Source organism: Somniosus microcephalus, chromosome 4, assembly GCF_052327205.1.
Source record: "Somniosus microcephalus isolate GS21.2 chromosome 4, FLI_Smic_1.0, whole genome shotgun sequence".
NCBI lineage: Eukaryota > Metazoa > Chordata > Chondrichthyes > Squaliformes > Somniosidae > Somniosus > Somniosus microcephalus.
In genome coordinates, this window is record NC_140990.1 from 120104536 (window position 1) to 120128411 (window position 23876).

Sequence of the window (23876 nt, forward strand, 5' to 3'; positions counted from 1 at the left end):
CCGCAATGAATGTAACTCTGCTGAACTGGACCTGTGCACAATGGGTGTCACTGTGCTGAACTGGATCTGTACACACTGAATGTAACTCTGCTGAACTGGGCCTGTCCACACTGAATGTAACTGTGCTGAACTGGACCTGTCCACACTGAATGTAAATCTGCTGAACTGGAGCTGTCCACACTGAATATAACTGTGCTGAACTGGAACTGTCCACATTGATTGTAACTCTGCTAAACTGCACCGGTCCTCACTGAATGTAACTGTGCTGATATGGAGCTGTCCACACCGATTGTAACCGTACTGGTCTGGACATGTCCTCAGTGATTGTACCGTGCTCAACTGAACCTGTCCACGCTAATTGTAACTGGGCTGAACTAAACCCATCCACTCTAAATGTAACTGTGCTGAACTGGAATTATCCACAGTGAATGTAACTGTACTGAGCTGGACCTGTCCACTCTAAATGTAACTGTGCTGGACTGGAACTCTCAACACTGAATGTAACTCTGCTGAACTGCACCTGTCCACACTGAATGTATCTGTGCTGTACTGGACCAGTCCACACTGAATGTATCTGTGCTCAACTGCACCTGTCCACACTGAATGTTACTTTGCTGAACTGGATCTGACCACGTGGAATGTAACTTTGCTGAACTGGACCTGTCCATAATGAATGTAAGTGTACTGAGCTGGGCCTGCCCACTCTGAATGTAACAGTTGAACTGGCCCTGTCCACACTGAATTTAACCGTCCTGAACTGGACCTGTCCACACTGAATATAACTGTGCTGAGATGGACGTGTTCACACTGAATGTAACTATGCTAAACTGGACCTGTCAAAAATGAAAGTAACTGTGCTGAACTGGACGTGTCCACACTGAATGCAGCTGTGTTGATCTGGACCTCTCCACACCGAATGTAACCATGCTGAACTGGACCTGTTCGCACTGAATGTAACTATGCTGCACTGGATCTGTCCACACTGAATGTAACTTTGCTAAACTGGACCTGTTCACACAGAATGTAACTCTGCTGAACTGGACCTGTCCACACTGATTGTAACCGTGCTGATCTGGACCTGTCCACACAGAATGTAACCATGCTGAACTGGACCTGTTCACAATGAATGTAAATGTGCTGCACTGGATCTGTCCACACTGAATGTAACTTCGCTAAACTGCACCTGTCCACACTGAATGTTACTTTGCTGAACTGGACATGACCACATGGAATGTAACTTTGCTGAACTGGACCTGTCCACACCGAATGTAACCGTGCTGAATTGGATCTTTCGACAATGAAAGTAACTGTGCTGAACTGGGCATGTCCCCACTGAATGTAGCTCTGCTGAACTGGAGTAGTCCACACTGATTGTAACTTGGCTGAACTCGAACTGGCCTCATTGAATGCAGCTGTGCAGAACTGGACTTGTCCACACTGAATGTAACTGAATTGAGCTAGACCAGTCCAATCTGGTTGTAACATTGTTAAACTGGACCTCTCAACACTAACTGTATCTGTGCTGATCTGGACCGTTCCACTATGAATGTAACGGTGCTGAACTGCACCTGTCCACACTGAATGCATCTGTGGTGAATTTGATCTGTCCGCACTGAATGTAACTCTGCTCAACTGAACCTGTGCACAATGGATGTAACTGTGCTGAACTGGACCTGTACACACTAAATGTAACTGTGCTTAACTGGGCCTGTCCACACAGAATATGAACCTGCTGAACTGGACCTGTCCACATTGATTGTAACTCTGCTAAACTGGACCTGTCAACACCGATTGTAACCGTGATGACCTGGACATGTCCTCAGTGATTGTACCGTACTCAATTGGACATGTCCACACTGATTGTAACTGTGCTGAACTGGACCTGTCTAAATGGAATGTAGCTGTGCAGAACTGGAATTGTCCGCAGTGAATGTAACTCTACTGAGCTGGACCTGCCCATTCTAAATGTAACTTTGCTGAACTGGACCTCTCAACACATAATGTAACTGTGCTGATGTGGACCGGTCCACACTGAATGTAACTGTGCTGAACAGCACCTGTCCACACAGAATGTATCTGTGCTGAACTGCACCTGTCCACACTGATTGTAACTTGGCTGAACTCGACCTGACCAAACTGAATGCAGCTGTGCAGAATTGAACTTGTCCGCACTGAATGTAACTATATTGAGCTAGAACTGTCCAGTGTGGATGTAACTTTGTTGAACTGGACCTCTCAACACTAAATGTATCTGTGCTGATCTGGACCAATCCACAACGAATGTAACTGTGCTGAACTGCATCTGTCCACACTGAATGTATCTGTGATGAATTTGATCTGTCTGCACTGAATGAAACTCTGCTGAACTGTACCTGTGCACAATGGATGTAACTGTGCTCCACTGGACCTGTACACACTGAATGTAACTGTGCTGAACTGGGCCTGACCACACTGAATGTAAAAGTAATGTACCGGACCTGTCGACTCTGAATGTAACTGTGCTGAACTGGACCTGTTGACACTGATTGTAACTGTGATAAACTGGACCTGTCCACACTGAATGTAACTGTGCTGAACTGGACCTGTCCACAACGATTGTAACCGTGCTGAACTGGACCTATACACACTGAAAATAACTGTGCTGATGGATCTATCCACACTGATTGTAACTCTGCTGGACTGGACCTGTTCACACTGAATGGAGCTGTGCAGACAGGGAAATGTCCGCACTGAATTTAACTGTACAGAGTTGGACCTGTCCACTCTAAATGTAACTGCGCTGAACTGGTCCTCTCAAAACTGAATGCAACTGTTTTTTACTGGACCTGTCATACTGAAAGTAACTGTGATGAATTGGACCTGTCTGCACTGAATGTAACTATGCTGAACTGGACCTGTGCACAATGGATGTAATTGTGCTGAACTGCACCTGTGCACACTTAATGTAACTCTGCTGAACTGGGCCTATCCACACTGAATGCAAACCTGCTAAACTGGACCTGTCCACATTGATTGTAACTCTGCTAAACTGGACCTGTCCACACTGAATGTAACTGTGCTGAACTGGACCTGTCCACACCGATTGTAACCGTGCTGATCTGGACATGTCCTCGGTTATTGTACCGTGCTCAACTGGACATGTCCACACTGATTGTAACTGTGCTGCACTGGACCTGCCTACTCTGAATTCAGCTGTGCAGAACTGGAATTGTCCGCAGTGAATGTAACTCTACTGAGCTAGACCTGTCCGACCTAAATGTAACTGGGCTGAACTGGACCTCTCAACACTTAATGTAACTGTGCTGATCTGGGCCGGTCCACACTGAATGTAACTGTGCTGAACAGCACCTGTCCACACTGAATGTATCTGTGCTGTACTGGACCAGTCCACACTTAATGTATCTATGCTGAACTGCACCTGTCCACACTGAATGTTACTTTGCTGAACTGGACATGTCCACATTGAATGTAACTTTAATGAACTGGACCAGTCCATAATGAATGTAAGTGTACTGAGCTGGGCCTGCCCACTCTGAATGTAACAGCTGAAGTGGCCCTGTCCGCACTGAATTTAACTGTGCTGAGATGGACCTGTCCACACTGAATGTAACTATGCTAAACTGGACCTGTCCACACCGAATGTAACTGTGCTGAACTGGGCCTGTCCACACTGAATGTAGCTCTGACAACTGGACCTATGCACACTGAATGTAACCGTGCTGAATTGGAACTGTCAACAATGAAAGTAACTGTGCTGAACTGGGCATGTCCACACTGAATGTAGCTCTGATCAACTGGACCTGTCCACACTGAATGTAACTGTGCTGAATTGGACTTGTCAACAATGAAAGTGACTGTGCTGAACTGGGCATGTCCACACTGATTGTAACTTGGCTGAACTCGACCTGGCCACACTAAATGCAGCTGTGCAGAACTGGACCTCTCAACGCTGAATGTAACTGTATTGAGCTAGACCTGTCGAATCTGGATGTAACTGTGTTGAACTGGACCTCTCAACACTAAATGTATTGTGCTAATCTGGACCTTTCCACTACGAATGTAACTGTGCTGAACTGCACCTGTCCACACTGAATGTGTCTGTGCCTAATTAAACCTGCTCCCACTGAATGCATCGGTGGTGAACTGGACCTGTCCACACTGACTGTCACTGTGATGAGCTGGAGCTGTCCAAATTGAATGTAAAAGTGCTGAACTGGAACTGTCCACACTGAATGTAACTGTGCTGAACTGGGCCTGTCCACACTGAATGCAAACCTGCTAACCTGGACCTGTCCACATTGATTGTAACTCTGCTAAACTGGACCTGTCCACATTGAATGTAACTGTGCTGAACTGGACCTGTCCACACCGATTGTAACCGTGCTGATCTGGACATGTCCTCGGTGATTGTACCGTGCTCAACTGGGCATGTCCACACTGATTGTAACTGTGCTGAACTGGACATGTCTACACTGATTGTAGCTGTGCAGAACTGGAATTGTCCGCAGTGAATGTAACTCTACTGAGCTAGACCTGTCCACCCTAAATGTAACTGGGCTGAAATGGACCTCTCAACACATAATGTAATTGTGCTGATCTGGACCAGACCACACTGAATGTAACTGTGCTGAACAGCACCTGTCCACACTGAATGTATCTGTGCTGTACTGGACCAGTCCACACTTAATGTATCTGTGCCGAACTGCACCTGTCCACACTGAATGTTACTTTGCTGAGCTGGACCTGTCCACATTGATTGTAACTTTAATGAACTGGACCAGCCCATAATGAATATAAGTGTACTGAGCTGGGCCTGCCCACTCTGAATGTAACAGCTGAACTGGCCCTGTCTGCACTGAATTTAACTGTGCTGAACTGGACCTGTCCAAACCGAATGCAACTGTGCTGAACTGGGCCTGTCCCACTGAATGTAAATCTGCTGAACTGGAGCTGTCCACACTGAATATAACTGTGCTGAACTGGAACTGTCCACATTGATTGTAACTCTGCTAAACTGCACCTGTCCTCACTGAATGTAAATGTGCTGAACTGGACCTGTCCATAATGAATGTAAGTGTACTGAGCTGGGCCTGCCCACTCTGAATGTAACAGTTGAACTGGCCCTGTCCGCACTGAATTTAACCGTCCTGAACTGGATCTGTCCACCTGAATATAACTGTGCTGAGATGGGCGTGTTCACACTGAATGTAACTATGCTAAACTGGACCTGTCAAAAATGAAAGTAACTGTGCTGAACTGGACGTGTCCACACTGAATGCAGCTGTGTTGATCTGGACCTGTCCACACCGAATGTAACCATGCTGAACTGGACCTGTTCACACTGAATGTAACTATGCTGCACTGGATCTGTCCACACTGAATGTAACTTTGCTAAACTGCACCTGTCCACACTGAATGTTACTTTGCTGAACTGGACATGACCACATGGAATGTAACTTTGCTGAACTGGACCTGTCCACACTGAATGTAACCGTGCTGAATTGGATCTTTCGACAATGAAAGTAACTGTGCTGAACTGGGCATGTCCACACTGAATGTAGCTGTGCTGAACTGGAGTAGTCCACACTGATTGTAACTTGGCTGAACTCGAACTGGCCTCACTGAATGCAGCTGTGCAGAACTGGACTTGTCCGCACTGAATGTAACTGAATTGAGCTAGACCAGTCCAATCTGGATGTAACATTGTTAAACTGGACCTCTCAACACTAAATGTATCTGTGCTGATCTGGACCGTTCCACTATGAATGTAACTGTGCTGAACTGCGCCTGAACACACTGAATGTATCTGTGGGGAATTTGATCTGTCCGCACTGAATGTAACTCTGCTGAACTGAACCTGTGCGCAATGGATGTAACTGTGCTGAACTGGACCTCTACACACTAAATGTAACTGTGCTGAACTGGGCCTGTCCACACAGAATATGAACCTGCTGAACTGGACCTGTCCACATTGATTGCAACTCTGCTAAACTGGACCAGTCCACACTGAATGTAACTGCGCTGAACTGGACCTGTCCACAGCGATTGTAACCGTGATGAGCTGGACATGTCCTCAGTTATTGTACCGTACTCAACTGGACATGTGCACACTGATTGTAACTGTGCTGAACTGGACCTGTCTAAATGGAATGTAGCTGTGCAGAACTGGAATTGTCCGCAGTGAATGTAACTCTACTGAGCTGGACCTGCCCATTCTAAATGTAACTTTGCTGAACTGGACCTCTCAACACATAATGTAACTGTGCTGATCTGGACCGGTCCACACTGAATGTAACTGTGCTGAACAGCACCTGTCCACACTGAATGTATGTATGCTGAACTGCACCTGTCCACACTGATTGTAACTTGGCTGAACTCGACCTGACCAAACTGAATGCAGCTGTGCAGAATTGGACTTGTCCGCACTGAATGTAACTGTACTGAGCTAGACCTGTCCAGTCTGGATGTAACTTTGTTGAACTGGACCTCTCAACACTAAATTTATCTGTGCTGATCTGCACCATTCCACAACGAATGTAACTGTGCTGAACTGCACCTGTCCACACTGAATGTATCTGTGATGAATTTGATCTGTCCGCACTGAATGAATCACTGCTGAACTGGACCTGTGCACAATGGTTGTAACTGTACTCAACTGGACCTGTACACACTGAATGTAACTCTGCTGAACTGGGCCTGACCACACTGAATGTAAAAGTAATGTACCGGACCTGTCGACTCTGAATGGAACTGTGCTGAACTGGACCTGTTGACACTAATTGTAACTGTGATAAACTGGACCTGTCCACCCTGAATGTAACTGTGCTGAACTGGACCTGTCCACAACGATTGTAACCGTGCTGAACTGGACCTATACACACTGAAAATAACTGTGCTGATGGATCTATCCACATTGATTGTAACTCTGCTGGACTGGACCGGTTCACACTGAATGGAGCTGTGCAGACATGGAAATGTCCGCACTGAATTTAACTGTACAGAGTTGGACCTGTCCACTCTAAATGTAACTGCGCTAAACTGGTCCTCTCAAAACTGAATGCAACTGTTTTTTACTGGACATGTCAAACTGAAAGTAACTGTGAGGAATTGGACCTGTCTGCACTGAATGTAACTATGCTGAACTGGACCTGTGCACAATGGATGTAATTGTGCTGAACTGCACCTGTGCACACTTAATGTAACTCGGCTGAACTGGGCCTGTACACACTGAATGCAAATCTGCTAAACTGGACCTGTCCACATTGATTGTAACTCTGCTAAATTGGACCTGTCCACACTGAATGTAACTGTGCTGATCTGGGCCGGTCCACACTTAATGTATCTATGCTGAACTGCACCTGCCCACACTGAATGTTACTTTGCTGAACTGGACATGTCCACATTGAATGTAACTTTAATGAACTGGACCAGTCCATAATGAATGTAAGTGTACTGAGCTGGGCCTGCCCACTCTGAATGTAACAGCTGAACAGGCCCTGTGCACACTGAATGTAACTATGCTAAACTGGACCTGTCCACACCGAATGTAACTGTGCTGAACTGGGCCTGTCCACACTGAATGTAGCTCTGACCAACTGGACCTGTGCACACTGAATGTAACCGTGCTGAATTGGAACTGTCAACAATGAAAGTAACTGTGCTGAACTGGGCATGTCCACACTGAATGTAGCTCTGATCAACTGGACCTGTCCACACTGAATGTAACTGTGCTGAATTGGACTTGTCAACAATGAAAGTAACTGTGCTGAACTGGGCATGTCCACATTAAATGTAGCTCTGCTGAACTGGACCTGTCCACACTGATTGTAACTTGGCTGAACTCGACCTGGCCACACTAAATGCAGCTGTGCAGAACTGGACTTGTCCGCACTCAATGTAACTGTATTGAGCTAGACCTGTCGAATCTGGATGCCACTGTGTTGAACTGGACCTCTCAACACTATATATATCTGTGCTAATCTGGACCGTTCCACAACGAATGTAACTGTGCTGAACTGCATCTGTCCACACTGAATGTGTCTATGCTGAACTAAACCTGCTCCCACTGAATGCATCGTTGCTGAACTGGACCTGTCCACACTGGCTGTCACTGTGATGAGCTGGAGCTGTCCACACTGAATGAAACTGCACTAAGCTGGGCCTGCCCACTCAGAATATAACAGCTCAACTGGCCCTGTCCACACTGAATTTAACCGTGCTGAACTGTACCTGTCCAAACTGAATATTACTGGACTGAGCTGGACCTGTCCACTCTGAATGTATCTCTTGAACTAGAACGGTCCACACTGTATGTAACTGTATTGAGCTGGACCTGTGCAATCGGAATGTAACTGTGCTGTACTGGACCTGTCCATACTTAATGTAACTATGCTGAACTGGACCTCTCCACACTTAATGTAACCGTGCAGAACTGGACCTCGCCACAGTGATTGTACCGTGCTTAACTGGAGCTGTCCACAATGAAAGTAACTGCGCTGAACTGGACCTGTACACACTGAATGTAACTGTGCTGAACTGGGATTGTCCACACTGAATGTAACTCTGATGAACTGGACCTGTCCACACTGAATCTAACTGTGCTAAACTGGACCTGTCCACATTGAATGTAACTATGCTTAACTGGACCTGTCCACACTGTATGTACCTATGCTAAACTGGATCTGCACACACTGAATGTAACTGTGCTGTACTGGACCAGTCCACACTTAATGTATCTATGCTGAACTGCACCTGTCCACACTGAATGTTACTTTGCTGAACTGGACATGTCCACATTGAATGTAACTTTAATGAACTGGACCAGTCCATAATGAATGTAAGTGTACTGAGCTGGGCCTGCCCACTCTGAATGTAACAGCTGAACTGGCCCTGTCCGCACTGAATTTAACTGTGCTGAGATGGACCTGTCCACACTGAATGTAACTATGCTAAACTGGACCTGTCCACACCGAATGTAACTGTGCTGAACTGGGCCTGTCCACACTGAATGTAGCTCTGACCAACTGGACCTGTGCACACTGAATGTAACCGTGCTGAATTGGAACTGTCAACAATGAAAGTAACTGTGCTGATCTGGGCATGTCTACACTGAATGTAGCTCTGATCAACTGGACCTGTCCACACTGAATGTAACCGTGCTGAATTGGACCTGTAGACAATGAAAGTAACTGTGCTGAACTGGGCATGTCCACATTGAGTGTAGCTCTGCTGAACTGGACCTGTCCACACTGATTGTAACTTGGCTGAACTCGACCTGGCCACACTAAATGCAGCTGTGCAGAACAGGACTTGTCCGCACTGAATGTAACTGTATTGAGCTAGACCTGTCCAATCTGGATGTAACTGTGTTGAACTGGACCTCTCAACACTAAATGTATTGTGCTAATCTGGACCTTTCCACTACGAATGTAACTGTGCTGAACTGCACCTGTCCACACTGAATGTGTCTGTGCCTAAATAAACCTGCTCCCACTGAATGCATCGGTGGTGAACTGGACCTGTCCACACTGACTGTCACTGTGATGAGCTGGAGCTGTCCAAATTGAATGTAAAAGTGCTGAACTGGAACTGTCCACACTGAATGTAACTGTGCTGAACTGGGCCTGTCCACACTGAATGCAAACCTGCTAAACTGGACCTGTCCACATTGATTGTAACTCTGCTAAACTGGACCTGTCCACACTGAATGTATCTGTGCTAACTGGACCTGTGCACACCGATTGTAACCGTGCTGATCTGGACATGTCCTCGGTGATTGTACAGTGCTCAACTGGGCATGTCCACACTGATTGTAACTGTGCTGAACTGGACCTGTCTACACTGAATGTAGCTGTGCAGAACTGGAATTGTCCGCAGTGAATGTAACTCTACTGAGCTAGACCTGTCCGCCCTAAATGTAACTGGGCTGAAATGGACCTCTCAACACATAATGTAACTGTGCTGATCTGGACCGGACCACACTGAATGTAACTGTGCTGAACAGCACCTGTCCACACTGAATGTATCTGTGCTGTACTGGACCAGTCCACACTTAATGTATCTATGCCGAACTGCACCTGTCCACACTGAATGTCACTTTGCTGAGCTGGACCTGTCGTCATTGATTGTAACTTTAATGAACTGGACCAGCCCATAATGAATATAAGTGTACTGAGCTGGGCCTGCCCACTCTGAATGTAACAGCTGAACTGGCCCTGTCCGCACTGAATTTAACTGTGCTGAGATGGAGCTGTCCACACTGAATGTAACTATGCTGAACTGGACCTGTCCACACCGAATGTAACTGTGCTGAACTGGGCCTGTCCACACTGAATGTAGCTCTGACCAACTGGACCTGTCCACACTGAATGGAACCGTGCTGAATTGGACTTGTCAACAATGAAAGTAACTGTGCTGAACTGGGCATGTCCACATTGAATGTAGCTCTGCTGAACTGGACCTGTCCACACTGATTGTAACTTGGCTGAACTCGACCTGGCCACACTGAATGCAGCTGTGCAGAACTGGACTTGTCCGCAATGAATGGAACTGTATTGAGCTAGACCTGTCCAATCTGGATGTAACTGTGTTGAACTGGACCTCTCAACGCTAAAAGTATCTGTGCTAATCTGGACCGTTCCACAACGAATGTAACTGTGCTGAACTGCACATGTCCACACTGAATGTGTCTATGCTGGACTAAACCTGCTACCACTGAATGCATCGTTGCTGAACTGGACCTGTCCACACTGACTGTCACTGTGATGAGCTGGAGCTGTCCACACTGAATGAAACTGCACTAAGCTGGGCCTGCCCACTCAGAATATAACAGCTCAACTGGCCCTGTCCACACTGAATTTAACCGTGCTGAACTGTACCTGTCCAAACTGAATATTACTGGATTGAGCTGGACCTGTCCACTCTGAATGTAACTGCTGAGCTGGAGCTGTCCTCACTGAAAGTAACTATACTGAGCTGGACCTGTGCACTCTGAGTATAACTGTACTGAGCTGCACCTGTCCACACTGAATATAACCGTGCTGAACTGGACCTGACCACACTATATATAACTGTACTGAGCTGGACCTGTCCACTCTGAATGTAACTTTGCTGAACTGGACCGGTCCACACTGAATGTATCTGTGCTGAACTGGACCTGTCCAGACTGAATGTAACTTTGATAAACTGGACCTGTCCACAATGAATGTAGGTTTGCTAAATTGGACCTGTCCACAAAGAATGCAACTGTGCTGAACTGGACCTGTCCAGACTGAATGTAACAGTGCTGAACTGGACCTGTACACACTGTCTGTAACTGTGCTAAAATGGACCAGTCCACACTGAATGAACTGTGCTGAACTGGACCTGTGCACACTGATTATAACAGTGCTGAACTGGACCTGTCCACAGTAATCGTACCGTGCTCAACTGGACCAGTCCACACTGACTGCAACTGTGCTAAAATGGACCAGTAAACACTGAATGAAACTGTGCTGAAGTGGACCTGTCCACACTGATTGTAACTAAGCTGAACTGGGCCTGTCCACAGTGATTGAACCGGCCTCAACTGGACCTAATCCTATTGATTGTAACTTTGCTGAACTGTACCTATCCACACTGAATGTATCTGTGCTGAACTGGACCTATTCACACTGAAAATATCTGTGCTGAATGGAAATGTCCACTCTGATTGTAACTGTGCTGAAATGTTCCTGTCCACAGTGAATGTAACTGTGCTGATCTGGACCGCTCCACAATGAATGTAACTGTGCTGAACTGGAAGTGTCCACAATGAATGCATCTGTGCTGAACTGGACATGTCCACAGTGAAAGTAACACTGCTGAACTGGCCGGTCCACATTGAATTTAATTGTGCTGAACTAGACCTGTCCAAACTGAAAGTAACAGCTGAACTGGCCATATCCACACTGAATGTATCCGTGCTGTACTGGACCTGTCCAAACTGAATATAACTTTACTGATTTGGACCTGTCCACACGAAATGTAACTGTGCTGAATTGGACCTGCCCGTACTGAATGTAACTCTGCTGAACTTGTCCTGTCCACACTGAGTTTAACTGTGCGGAACTGGGCCTGTCCACACTGAATGTAACTCTGATGAACTGGACCTGTCCACACTAAATGTAACTCTACTGAACTGGACTTGTCCACGTGAATGTATCTGTGCAGAATAGAGCAAGTCCACACTAAATGTAACTGCGCTGAACTGGGCCTGGCCAAACTGAATCTAACTGTGCTGAACTGGACCTGTCCACACTGAATGTAACTGTGCTGAACTGGGCTTGTCCACACAGAATGTAACTCTGATGAACTGGATCTGTGCACAATGGATGTAACTGTGATGCACTGGACCTTCCACACTGTATGTAACTGTGCTGAACTGGACCTGTCCATACGGAATGTAACTCTGCTAAACTGGACCTGTGCACAATGGAATGTAACTCTGCTGAACTGGACCTGTCCGCACTGAATGTAACTCTGCTGAACTGGAACTGTGCAAAATGGATGTAACGGTGCTGATCTGGACCTTTCCACATGGAATGTAACTGTGCTGAACTGGACCTGTCCACACTGAATGTAACAGTGCTGAACTGGACCTGTGCACACTGATTGCAACACTGCTGAACTGGACCTGCCCACAGTGATCCTACCGTGCTCAACTGGACCTGTTCACACCGACTGTAACTGTGCTAAATTGGGCCAGTCCACACTGAATGAAACAGTGCTGAACTGGACCTGTCCACACTGATTGTAACCAAGCTGAACTGGATCTGACCACAGTGATTGTACCGGCCTCAACTGGACCTATTCACAATGATTGTAACTTTGCTGAACTGGACCTGTCCACTCTGAATGTATCTGTGCTGAACTGGGCCAACAACACTGAATATAACTGTGCTGAATCGAAATGTCCTCTCTGATTGTAATTGTGCTGAAATGGTCCTGTCCACACTGAATGTAGCTGTGCAGAACTGGACTTCTCCGCAATGAATGTAACTGTCCTGAGCTGGATCTGAACACACTGAATGTAACTGTGCTGAACTGGCCCTATCCACACTGAATGTATCCGTGCTGTAATGGACCTGTCCAAACTGAATATAACTGTACTGAGTTGGACCTGTCCACACGAAATGTAACTGTGCTGAATTGGACCTGTCCGCACTGAATGTAACTCTGCTGAACTTGTCCTGTCCACACTGAGTTTAACTGTGCTGAACTGGGCCTGTCCACAGTGAATGTTACTCTGATGAACTGGACCTGTCCACACTGAATATAGCCGTGCTGAAATGGACCTGTCCACCCTGAATCTAACTTTGCTGAACTGGAACAGTCCACACTGAATGTAACTGTGCTAAACTTGGCTTGTCCACGCGGAATTTAACTCTACTGAATTGGACCTGTCCACATTAATGCATCTGTGCTGAACTGGACCTGTCCGCACTGAATATAACCGTGCTGAACTGGCCTGTCCACACTGAATCTAACTGTGCTGAACTGGAACAGTCCACACTGAATGTAACTGTGCTGAACTTGGCTTGTCCACACAGAATGTAACTCTGATGAACTGGATCTGTGCACAATGGATGTAAATGTGATGTACTGGACCTTCCACACTGTATGTAACTTTGCTGAACTGGACCTGTCCGTACGGAATGTAACTCTGCTGAATTTGGAACTGTGCACAATGGATGTAACTGTGCTGGACTGGACGTGTCTACACTGAATGTAACTGTGCTGAACTGGGCCTCTACACACTGAATGCAACTCTGATGAACTGGGCCTGTCCACACTGAATGTATCCGTGCAGAACTGGACCTGTCCACACTGAAATTATCTGTGCTGAGCTGGACCTGTCCACACTGAATATAATTGTTCTGAGCTGGACCAATCCACTCTGAATGTAACTGCTGAACTGGACCTGTCCAAACTGAATGTAAATTTATTGAGCTGGACCTGTCCACTCAGAATGTAACAGTGCTGAACTGGACCTCACAAAACTGAAAGTAACTGTGCTGAGCTGGCTGGTCCACAATGAATGTAACTGTGCTGAACTGCACCTGTCCACATTGAATGTATCTGTGTTGAACTGGACCTGTACACACTGAATGTAATTGTACTAAGCTGTGCCTGCACACTCTGAATATAACAGCTGAACTGGCCCTGGCCACACTGAATGTAACCGTGCTGAACTGGACCTACCCACACTGAATATAACTGTACTGAGCTGGACCTGTCCACTCTCAATGTAACTGCTGAACTTGACCTGTCCACACTGAATGTAACTCAACAGGGCTGGTCCTGTCCACTCTGAATGTAACTGTACTGAGCTAGACCTTTCCAAAGTGAATGTAACTCTGCTGTATTGGACCTGTGTAAAACAGATGAAAATGTGCTGAAATGGACCACTCCACAGTGAACGTAACTGTGCGGATCTGGGCCTGTCCACACTGAATGTAACTGAGCTGAACTGGGCCTGTCGAAACTGAATGTAACTCTGATGGACTGGACCTGTCCACACTGAATGTAACCGCACTGAACTTGACCTATCCACACTGAATTTAACTGTGCTGAAATGGACCTGCCGACACTGATTATAACCGTGCTGAACTGCACCTGTCCACAGTGATTGTACCGTGCTCAGCTGGACCTATCCACACTGAATGTAACTGTGCTGAACTGGACCTGTCCATCTGAATTTTTGTGTGCTGAACTGGACCTGTCTACACTGAATGTATCTGAGCAGAACTGCACCAGACCACACTGAATATTGGTGTGCTGAATTGCAACTGTCCAGATTGAATCTAATTGTACTTAGCTGGACCTGCGCACTCTGAAAGTAGCAGCAGATCTGGCCCTGTCTGCATTGAATGTAACCGTGCTATACTGGACCTATCCAAACTGAATATAACTGTACTGAGCTGGACCTGTCCTCTCTGAATGTAACTGCTGATCTAGACCTCTGCACACTGAATGTAACTGTAATGAGCTGGAGCTGTCCACTCTGAATGTAACTGCACTGAGCGGGACCTGCCCACACTAAATGTAAATGTGCGGAGCTGGATCTGACCACACTGTATGTAACCGTACTGAGATGGACCTGCCCATTATCAATGTAACTGTGCTGAACTGGGGCTGTCCACACTGAATGTAACTGTGCTGAATTGGAACTGTCCGCACTGAATGTAACTTTGCTGAATGGGTCCTGTGCACAATGGATGTAACTGTGCTGAAGTGGAACTGTGCACACTGAATGTAACTGTGCTGAACTGGGCCTGTCCACACTGAAAGTAACTGTACTCAACCGGACCTGTCCACACTGAAATTATCTGTGCTGAGCTGGACCTGTCCACACTGAATATAATTGTTCTGAGCTGGACCAATCCACTCTGAATGTAACTGCTGAACTGGACCTGTCCAAACTGAATGTAAATTTATTGAGCTGGACCTGTCCACTCAGAATGTAACAGTGCTGAACTGGACCTCACAAAACTGAAAGTAACTGTGCTGAGCTGGCTGGTCCACAATGAATGTAACTGTGCTGAACTGCACCTGTCCACATTGAATGTATCTGTGTTGAACTGGACCTGTACACACTGAATGTAATTGTACTAAGCTGTGCCTGCACACTCTGAATATAACAGCTGAACTGGCCCTGGCCACACTGAATGTAACCGTGCTGAACTGGACCTACCCACACTGAATATAACTGTACTGAGCTGGACCTGTCTAATCTGAATGTAACTGGTGAACTGGACATGTTCTCACTGAATGTAACTATACTGAGTTGCACCTGTCCACTATGAATGTAACTGTACTGAGCGGGACCTGCCCACACTGAAAGTAAATGTGCGGAGCTGGACCTGACCACACTGAATGTAACTGTGCTGAATTGGAACTGTCCACACTTAATGTAACTTTGCTGAATGGGTCCTGTCCACACTGAAATTATCTGTGCTGAGCTGGACCTGTCCACACTGAATATAATTGTTCTGAGCTGGACCAATACACTCTGAATGTAACTGCTGAACTGGACCTGTCCAAATGAATGTAACTTTATTGAGCTGGACCTGTCCACTCTGAATGTAACAGTGCTGAACTGGACCTCACAAAACTGAAAGTAACTGTGCTGAGCTGGCCGGTCCACAATGAATGTAACTGTGCTGAACTGCACCTGTCCACATTGAATGTATCTGTGTTGAACTGGACCTGTACACACTGAATGTAAATGTACTAAGCTGTGCCTGCACACTCTGAATATAACAGCTGAACTGGCCCTGGCCACACTGAATGTAAACGTGCTGAACTGGACCTATCCACACTGAATATAACTGTACTGAGCTGGACCTGTCTACTCTGAATGTAACTGGTGAACTGGACATGTCCTCACTGAATGTAACTATACTGAGTTGGACCTGTCCACTATGAATATAACTGTACTGAGATGGACCTGACCACCCTGAATATAACTGTGCTGAAATGGACCTGACCACACTGTATGTAACTGTGCTGAACTGGACCTGTCCGTACTTAATGTTAATCTGCTGAACTGGACCTATGCTCATTGTATGTAACTTTGCTGAACTGGAACTGTCTACATTGAATGTATCTGTGCTGAATTGGGCCTGTCCACACTGAATGTAACTGTGATGAACTGGCGCATTCCACACTGAATGTTAATCTGACGATCTGGACCTGTCCACACTGAATGTAACTCTGATGAATTGGACCTGTCCATATTGAATGTAACTTTGCTGAACTGGACCTGTTCACACTGAATGTAACTATGCTAAACCGGGCCTGTCCACACATAAGGTAACTTTGCGAAACAGTACCTTTCCACACTGAATGTAACTGTGCTGAACTGAACCTGTCCACACTAATTGTACCGTGCTCAACTGAACCGATCCTCACTGAATGGAGCTGTGCTGAACTGGACCTGTCCACACTGAATGAAACTGTTCTGAACTGGACCTATCCACACTGATTGTAACAGTGCTGAAGTGTAGCTGTCCACAGTGAATGTACCGGGCTCAACTGGACCTATCCACACTGAATCTAACTGTGCTGAACTGGACCTGTCCACACTTATTGTAACTGTGCTGAATGGACCTGGGCATACTGAATGTAGCTTTGCAGAACTGGACTTGTCCGCACTGAATGTAACTGTACTGAGCTGGACCTGTCCACTCTGAATGTAACTGCTGAAATTGAAATCTCAAAATTTAAAGTAACTGTGCTGATCTGGAACTGTCCACACTGAATGCAACATTGCTGAACTACACCTGTCCACACTGAATGTATCTGCGCTGAACTGGACCTGACTACACTGAATGTATCTGTGATGAACTGGACATTTACATAATGTCTTTAAATGAGCTGAACTGGACCTGTCCACATTGAATATAACTGTGCTGAACTAGACATGTCCACACTGAATGTAACTGCACTGAGCCGGACCTGTCCACACTGAATGTAACTGTGCTGAACTGGAGCTGACCACACAGTATTTAACTGTACTGAGCTTGACCTGCCCACTCTGAAAGTAACTGTGCTGAACTGGACCTGTTCACACTGAACGTATCTGTTCTGTATTCGACCTGTCCACACTGAATGTAACTGTGCTGAACTGGACCTGTCCACACTGAATGTAACCGTGCTGAAATGGGCCTGTCCACACTGAATGTAACTGTTCAGAACTGGGCCTACCCACACTGAATGTAACTCTGATGAACTGGACCTGTGTTAAATGGATATAACTAAACTGAGCTGGAACTGCCCACTCTGAATGTAACTGTACTGAGCTGGACCATTCCACACTGAATATAACAGTGCTGAACTGGACCTGACCACACTCTATGTATCTGTGCTGAGCTGGATCTGTCCGTACTGAAGGTAAGTCTACTGAACTGGACCTGTGCACAATGGATGTAACGGTGCTGAACTGGACCTCACAGCACTGACAACTGTGATGAGCTGGGCCGGACCACACTGAATGTAACTGTGCTGAACTTCACCTGTACACACTGAATGTATCTGTGCTGAACTGGACCTGTCCACACTGAATGTATCTGTGCTGCACTGCACATGTCCACACTGAATGTAACGGTGCTGAACTGGCCCTATCCACACTGAATGTATCCGTGCTGTATTGGACCTGTCCAAACTGAATATAACTGTACTGAGTTGGACCTGTCCACATGAAATGTAACTGTGCTGAATTGGACCTGTCCGCACTGAATGTAACTCTGCTGAACTTGTCCTGTCCACACTGAGTTTAACTGTGCTGAACTGGGCCTGTCCACAGTGAATGTTACTCTGATGAACTGGACCTGTCCACACTGAATATAGCCGTGCTGAAATGGACCTGTCCACCCTGAATATAACTGTGCTGAACTGGAACAGACCACACTGAATGTAACTGTGCTGAACTTGGCTTGTCCACGCAGAATGTAACTCTACTGAACTGGACCTTTCCACATTAATGTATCTGTGCTGAACTGGACCTGTCCACACTGAATTTAACCGTGCTGAACTGGCCTGTCCACACTGAATCTAACTGTGCTGAACTGGAACAGTCCACACTGAATGTAACTGTGCTGAACTTGGCTTGTCCACACAGAATGTAACTCTGATGAACTGGATCTGTGGACAATGGATGTAAATGTGATGTACTGGACCTTCCACACTGTATGTAACTTTGCTGAACAGGACCTGTCCATACGGAATGTAACTCTGCTGAACTGGACCTGTGCACAATGGATGTAACTGTGCTGGACTGGACGTGTCTACACTGAATGTAACTGTGCTGAACTGGGCCTCTACACACTGAATGCAACTCTGATGAACTGGACCTGTCCACACTGAATGTATCCGTGCAGATCTGGACCTCTACACACTGAATGCATATATGCTGAACTGGTCCTGTCCATAGTGGGTAACACTGTTGCCTCACAGCACCAGGGACCCGGGTTCGAATCCGGCCTCGGGTGACTGTCTGTGTGGAGTTTGCACATTCTCCCCGTGTTTGCGTGGGTTTTCTCCGGGTGCTCCGGTTTCCTCCCACAATCCAAAGATGTGCGGAGTTAGGTTGATTGGCTATGATAAAAATTGACCCTTACGGCGGGGGGATTAAATACGTGGGGTTACGGGGATAGGGTGGGATATGTGTTGGTGTAGTGGTTATGGGGATAGGGTGGGATATGTGTCGGTGCAGGCTCGATGGGCCGAAATGGCCTCTATCTGTACTGTGAGGTTTCGGTGATTTCTGTGAAACTGGACTTGTCCACACTGATTGTAACCTTGCTCTACTGGACCAGTCCACGCGGAATGTAACTGTACTGAGCTGCGCCTGCCCATTATGAATGTAACAGCTGAACAGGCCCTGTCTGCACTGAATGTAACCGTGCTGAACTGGGTATGTCCACACTGAATATAACTGTACTGAGCTGGACCTGCCCACTCTCAATGTAACTGCTGAACTTGACCTGTCCACACTGAATGTAACTCAACAGGGCTGGCCCTGTCCACTCTGAATGTAACTGTACTGAGCTAGACCATTCCACAGTGAATGTAACTCTGCTGTATTGGACCTGTGTAAAACGGATGTAAATGTGCTGAACTGGACCAGTCCACAGTGAACGTAACTGTGCGGATCTGGGCCTGTCCACACTGAATGTAACTGAGCTGAACTGGGCCTGTCGAAACTGAATGTAACTCTGATGGACTGGACCTGTCCACACTGAATGTAATCACACTGAACTTGACCTGTCCACACTGAATTTAACTGTGCTTAAATGGACCTGCCGACACTGATTTTAACCGTGCTGAACTGGACCTGTCCACAGTGATTATACCGTGCTCAGCTGGACCTATCCACACTGAATGTAACTGTGCTGAACTGGACCTGTCCATCTGAATGTTTGTGTGCTGAACTGGGCCTGTCTACACTGAATGTATCTGAGCAGAACTGGACCAGACCACACTGAATATTGGTGTGCTGAATTGGAACTGTCCAGATTGAATCTAATTGTACTTAGCTGGACCTGCCCACTCTGAAAGTAACAGCAGATCTGGCCCTGTCTGCACTGAATGTAACCGTGTTATACTGGACCTGTCCAAACTGAATATAACTTTACTGAGCTGGACCTGTCCTCTCTGAATGTAACTGCTGAACTAGACCTCTGCACACTGAATGTAACTGTACTGAGCTGGAGCTGTCCACTCTGAATGTAACTGTGCTGAGCGGGACCTGCCCACACTGAATGTAAATGTGCGGAGCTGGACCTGACCACACTGTATGTAACTGTACTGAGATTGACCTGCCCACTATCAATGTAACTGTGCTGAATTGGAACTGTCCGCACTGAATGTAAACTTTGCTGAATGGGTCCTGTGCACAATGGATGTAACTGTGCTGAAGTGAAACTGTCCACACTGGATGTAACTGTGCTGAACTGGGCCTGTCCAGACTGAATGTAACTGTACTCAACCGGACATTTCCACACTGAAATTGTCTATGCTGAGCAGGACCTATCCACACTGAATATAATTGTTCTGAGCTGGACCAGTCCACTCTGAATGTAATTGCTGAACTGGACCTGTCCACACTGAATGTAACTTTACTGAGCTGGACCTGTCCGCTCTGAATATAACAGTGCTGAACTGGACTTCACAACACTGAAAGTAACTGTGCTGATCTGGGCCGGTCCACAATGAATGTAACTGTGCTGAACTGCACCTGTCCACATTGAATGTATCTGTGTTGAACTGGACCTGTACACACTGAATGTAATTGTACTAAGCTGGGTCTGCACACTCTGAATATAACAGCTGAACTGGCCCTGGCCACACTGAATGTAACCGTGCTGAACTGGACCTATCCACACTGAATATAACTGTACTGAGCTGGACCTGTCTACTCTGAATGTAACTGGTGAACTGGACATGTCCTCACTGAATGTAACTATACTGAATTGGACCTGTCCACTATGAATATAACTGTACTGAGATGGACCTGACCACCCTGAATATAACTGTGCTGAAATGGACCTGACCACACTGAATTTAACTGTGCTGAAATGGACCTGTCCGTACTTAATGCAAATCTGCAGAACTGGACCTATGCACACTGTATGTAACTTTGCTGAACTGGAACTGTCTACATTGAATGTAACTGTGCTTAATTGTGCCTGTCCACACTGAATGTAACTGTGATGAACTGGCGCTCTCCACACTGAATGTAAAGCTGATGATCTGGACCTGTCCACACTGAATATAACTCTGATGAATTGGACCTGTCCATATTGAATGTAACTGTGCTGAACTGGACCTGTTCACACTGAATGTAACTGTGCTAAACTGGGCCTGTCCACACAGAAGGTAACTTTGCGAAACAATACCTGTCCACACTGAATGTAACTGTGCTGAACTGGACCTGTCCACACTGAATGAAACTGTTCTGAACTGGACCTATCCACACTGATTGTAACCGTGCTGAACTGTAGCTGTCCACAGTGATTGTACCGGGCTCAACTGGACCTATCCACACTGAATCAAACTGTGCTGAACTGGACCTGTCCACACTTATTGTAGCTGTGCTGAATGGACCTGGGCATACTGAATGTAGCTGTGCAGAACTGGGCTTGTCCGCACTGAATGTAACTGTACTGAGCTGGATCTGTCCACTCTGAATGTAACTGCTGATATTGAACTCTCAAAATTTAAAGTAACTGTGCTGATCTGGACCTGTCCACACTGAATGTAACATTGCTGAACTACACCTGTCTACACTGAATGTAACTGTGCTGAACTGGACATTTACATACTGTCTTTAAATGAGCTGTACTGGACCTGTCCACATTGAATATAGCTGTGCTGAACTAGACATGTCCACACTGAATGTAACTGTACTGAGCCGGACCTGTCCACACTGAATATAACTCTGCTGAACTGGAGCTGACCACACTGTATTTAACTGTACTGAGCTTGACCTGCCCACTCTGAATGTAACTGTGCTGAACTGGACATGTTCACACTGAACGTATCTGTTCTGTATTGGACCTGCCCACACTGAATGTAACTGTGCTGAACTGGGCCTGTCCACACTGAATGTAACCGTGCTGAAATGGGCCTGTCCACACTGAATGTAACTGTTCAGAACTGGGCTTGTCCACACTGAATGTAACTCTGATGAACTGGACCTGTGTACAATGGATGTCACTAAACTGAGCTGGAACTGCCCACTCTGAATGTAACTGTACTGAGCTGGACCATTCCACACTGAATATAACAGTGCTGAACTGGACCTGACCACACTCTATGTATCTGTGCTGAGCTGGAGCTGTCTGTACTGAATGTAAATCTGGTGAACTGTACCTGTGCACAATGGATGTAACGGTGCTGAACTGGACCTCACAACACTGACAACTGTGATGAGCTGGGCCGGACCACACTGAATGTAACTGTGCTGAACTTCACCTGTACACACTGAATGTATCTGTGCTGAACAGGACCTGTCCACACTGAATGTATCTGTGCTAATCTGCACCTGTTGACACTGAATGTAACTGTGCTGAATTAGTCCTGTCCGCACTGCATGTAACTTTGCTGAACTGGACCTGCGCGCAATGGATGTAACTCTACTGAACTTGATTTGTCCACACTAAATGTAAATGTGCTGAACTGGGCCTGTCCACATTGAATGTAACTCTGATGAACTGGACCTATGTACAATGGATGCAACTAAACGGAGCTGGAACTGCCCACTCTGTATGTAACTGTACTGAGCTGGACCATTCCACACTCAATATAACAGTGCTGAACTGGATCTGACCACACTCTATGTAACTGTGCTCAGCTGGACCTGTGCGTACTGAATGTAAGTCTGCTGAACTGGACCTGTGCACAATGGATGTAACGGTGCTGATCTTGACCAGCACACACTGAATGTAACTGTGCTGAACTCGGCCTGTCCACACTGAATTTAATTGTGATGAACTGGACCTCTCCACGCTTAATGTAACTCTGATGAACTGGACCTGTCCACACTGAATGTAACTGTGCTGAACTCGAACTTTCCACACAGAATGTAACATTGCTAAATTGGACCTGTCCACACTGAATATAACTGTGCTGAACTGGACCTGTCCACACAGAAGGTAACTAAGCGAAACAGGACCTGTCCACACTGAATGTAACTGTGCTGAACTGAAATAACATCAGAAAATGCTAGAAATACTCAGCAGGCCAGGCAGCTTCCGTGCAGAGAGAAACAGAGTTAACCTATCCACAATGATTCTACCGTGCTCAACTGAACCGATACTCACTGAATGTATCTGTGCTGAACTGGACCTGACAATATGAATGTAAATGTGCTGAACTGGACTTTTCCGTGCTGAATATAATTGTGCTGAACTGGACCTCTCCACACTGAATTTAACTCTGATCAACTGGAGCTGTCCACAATGAATGTAACTGTGCTGACCTCGACCTGTCCACACAGAAGGTAACTTTGCTTTACTGGACCTGTCCACACTGAATGTAACTGTGCTGAACTGGACCTGTCCACACTGATTGTACCGTGCTCAACTGGACCTATCATCACTGAATGTAATTGTGCTGAACTGGACCTGTCCACACTGAATGTAAGTGTGCTGAACTGGGCCTGAAAAACTGAATGTAAATGTGCTGAACTGGACTTGCCCTCACTGACTGTAACTGTACTGTGCTAGACCTGTCAACTCTGGATCTAACTGTGCTGAATTGGAACTCTCAACACTGAATTTAACTCTGCTGAACAGGACCGGTCCTCACTGAATGTAACTGTGCTGAACTGCACCTGTCCACACTGAATGTAT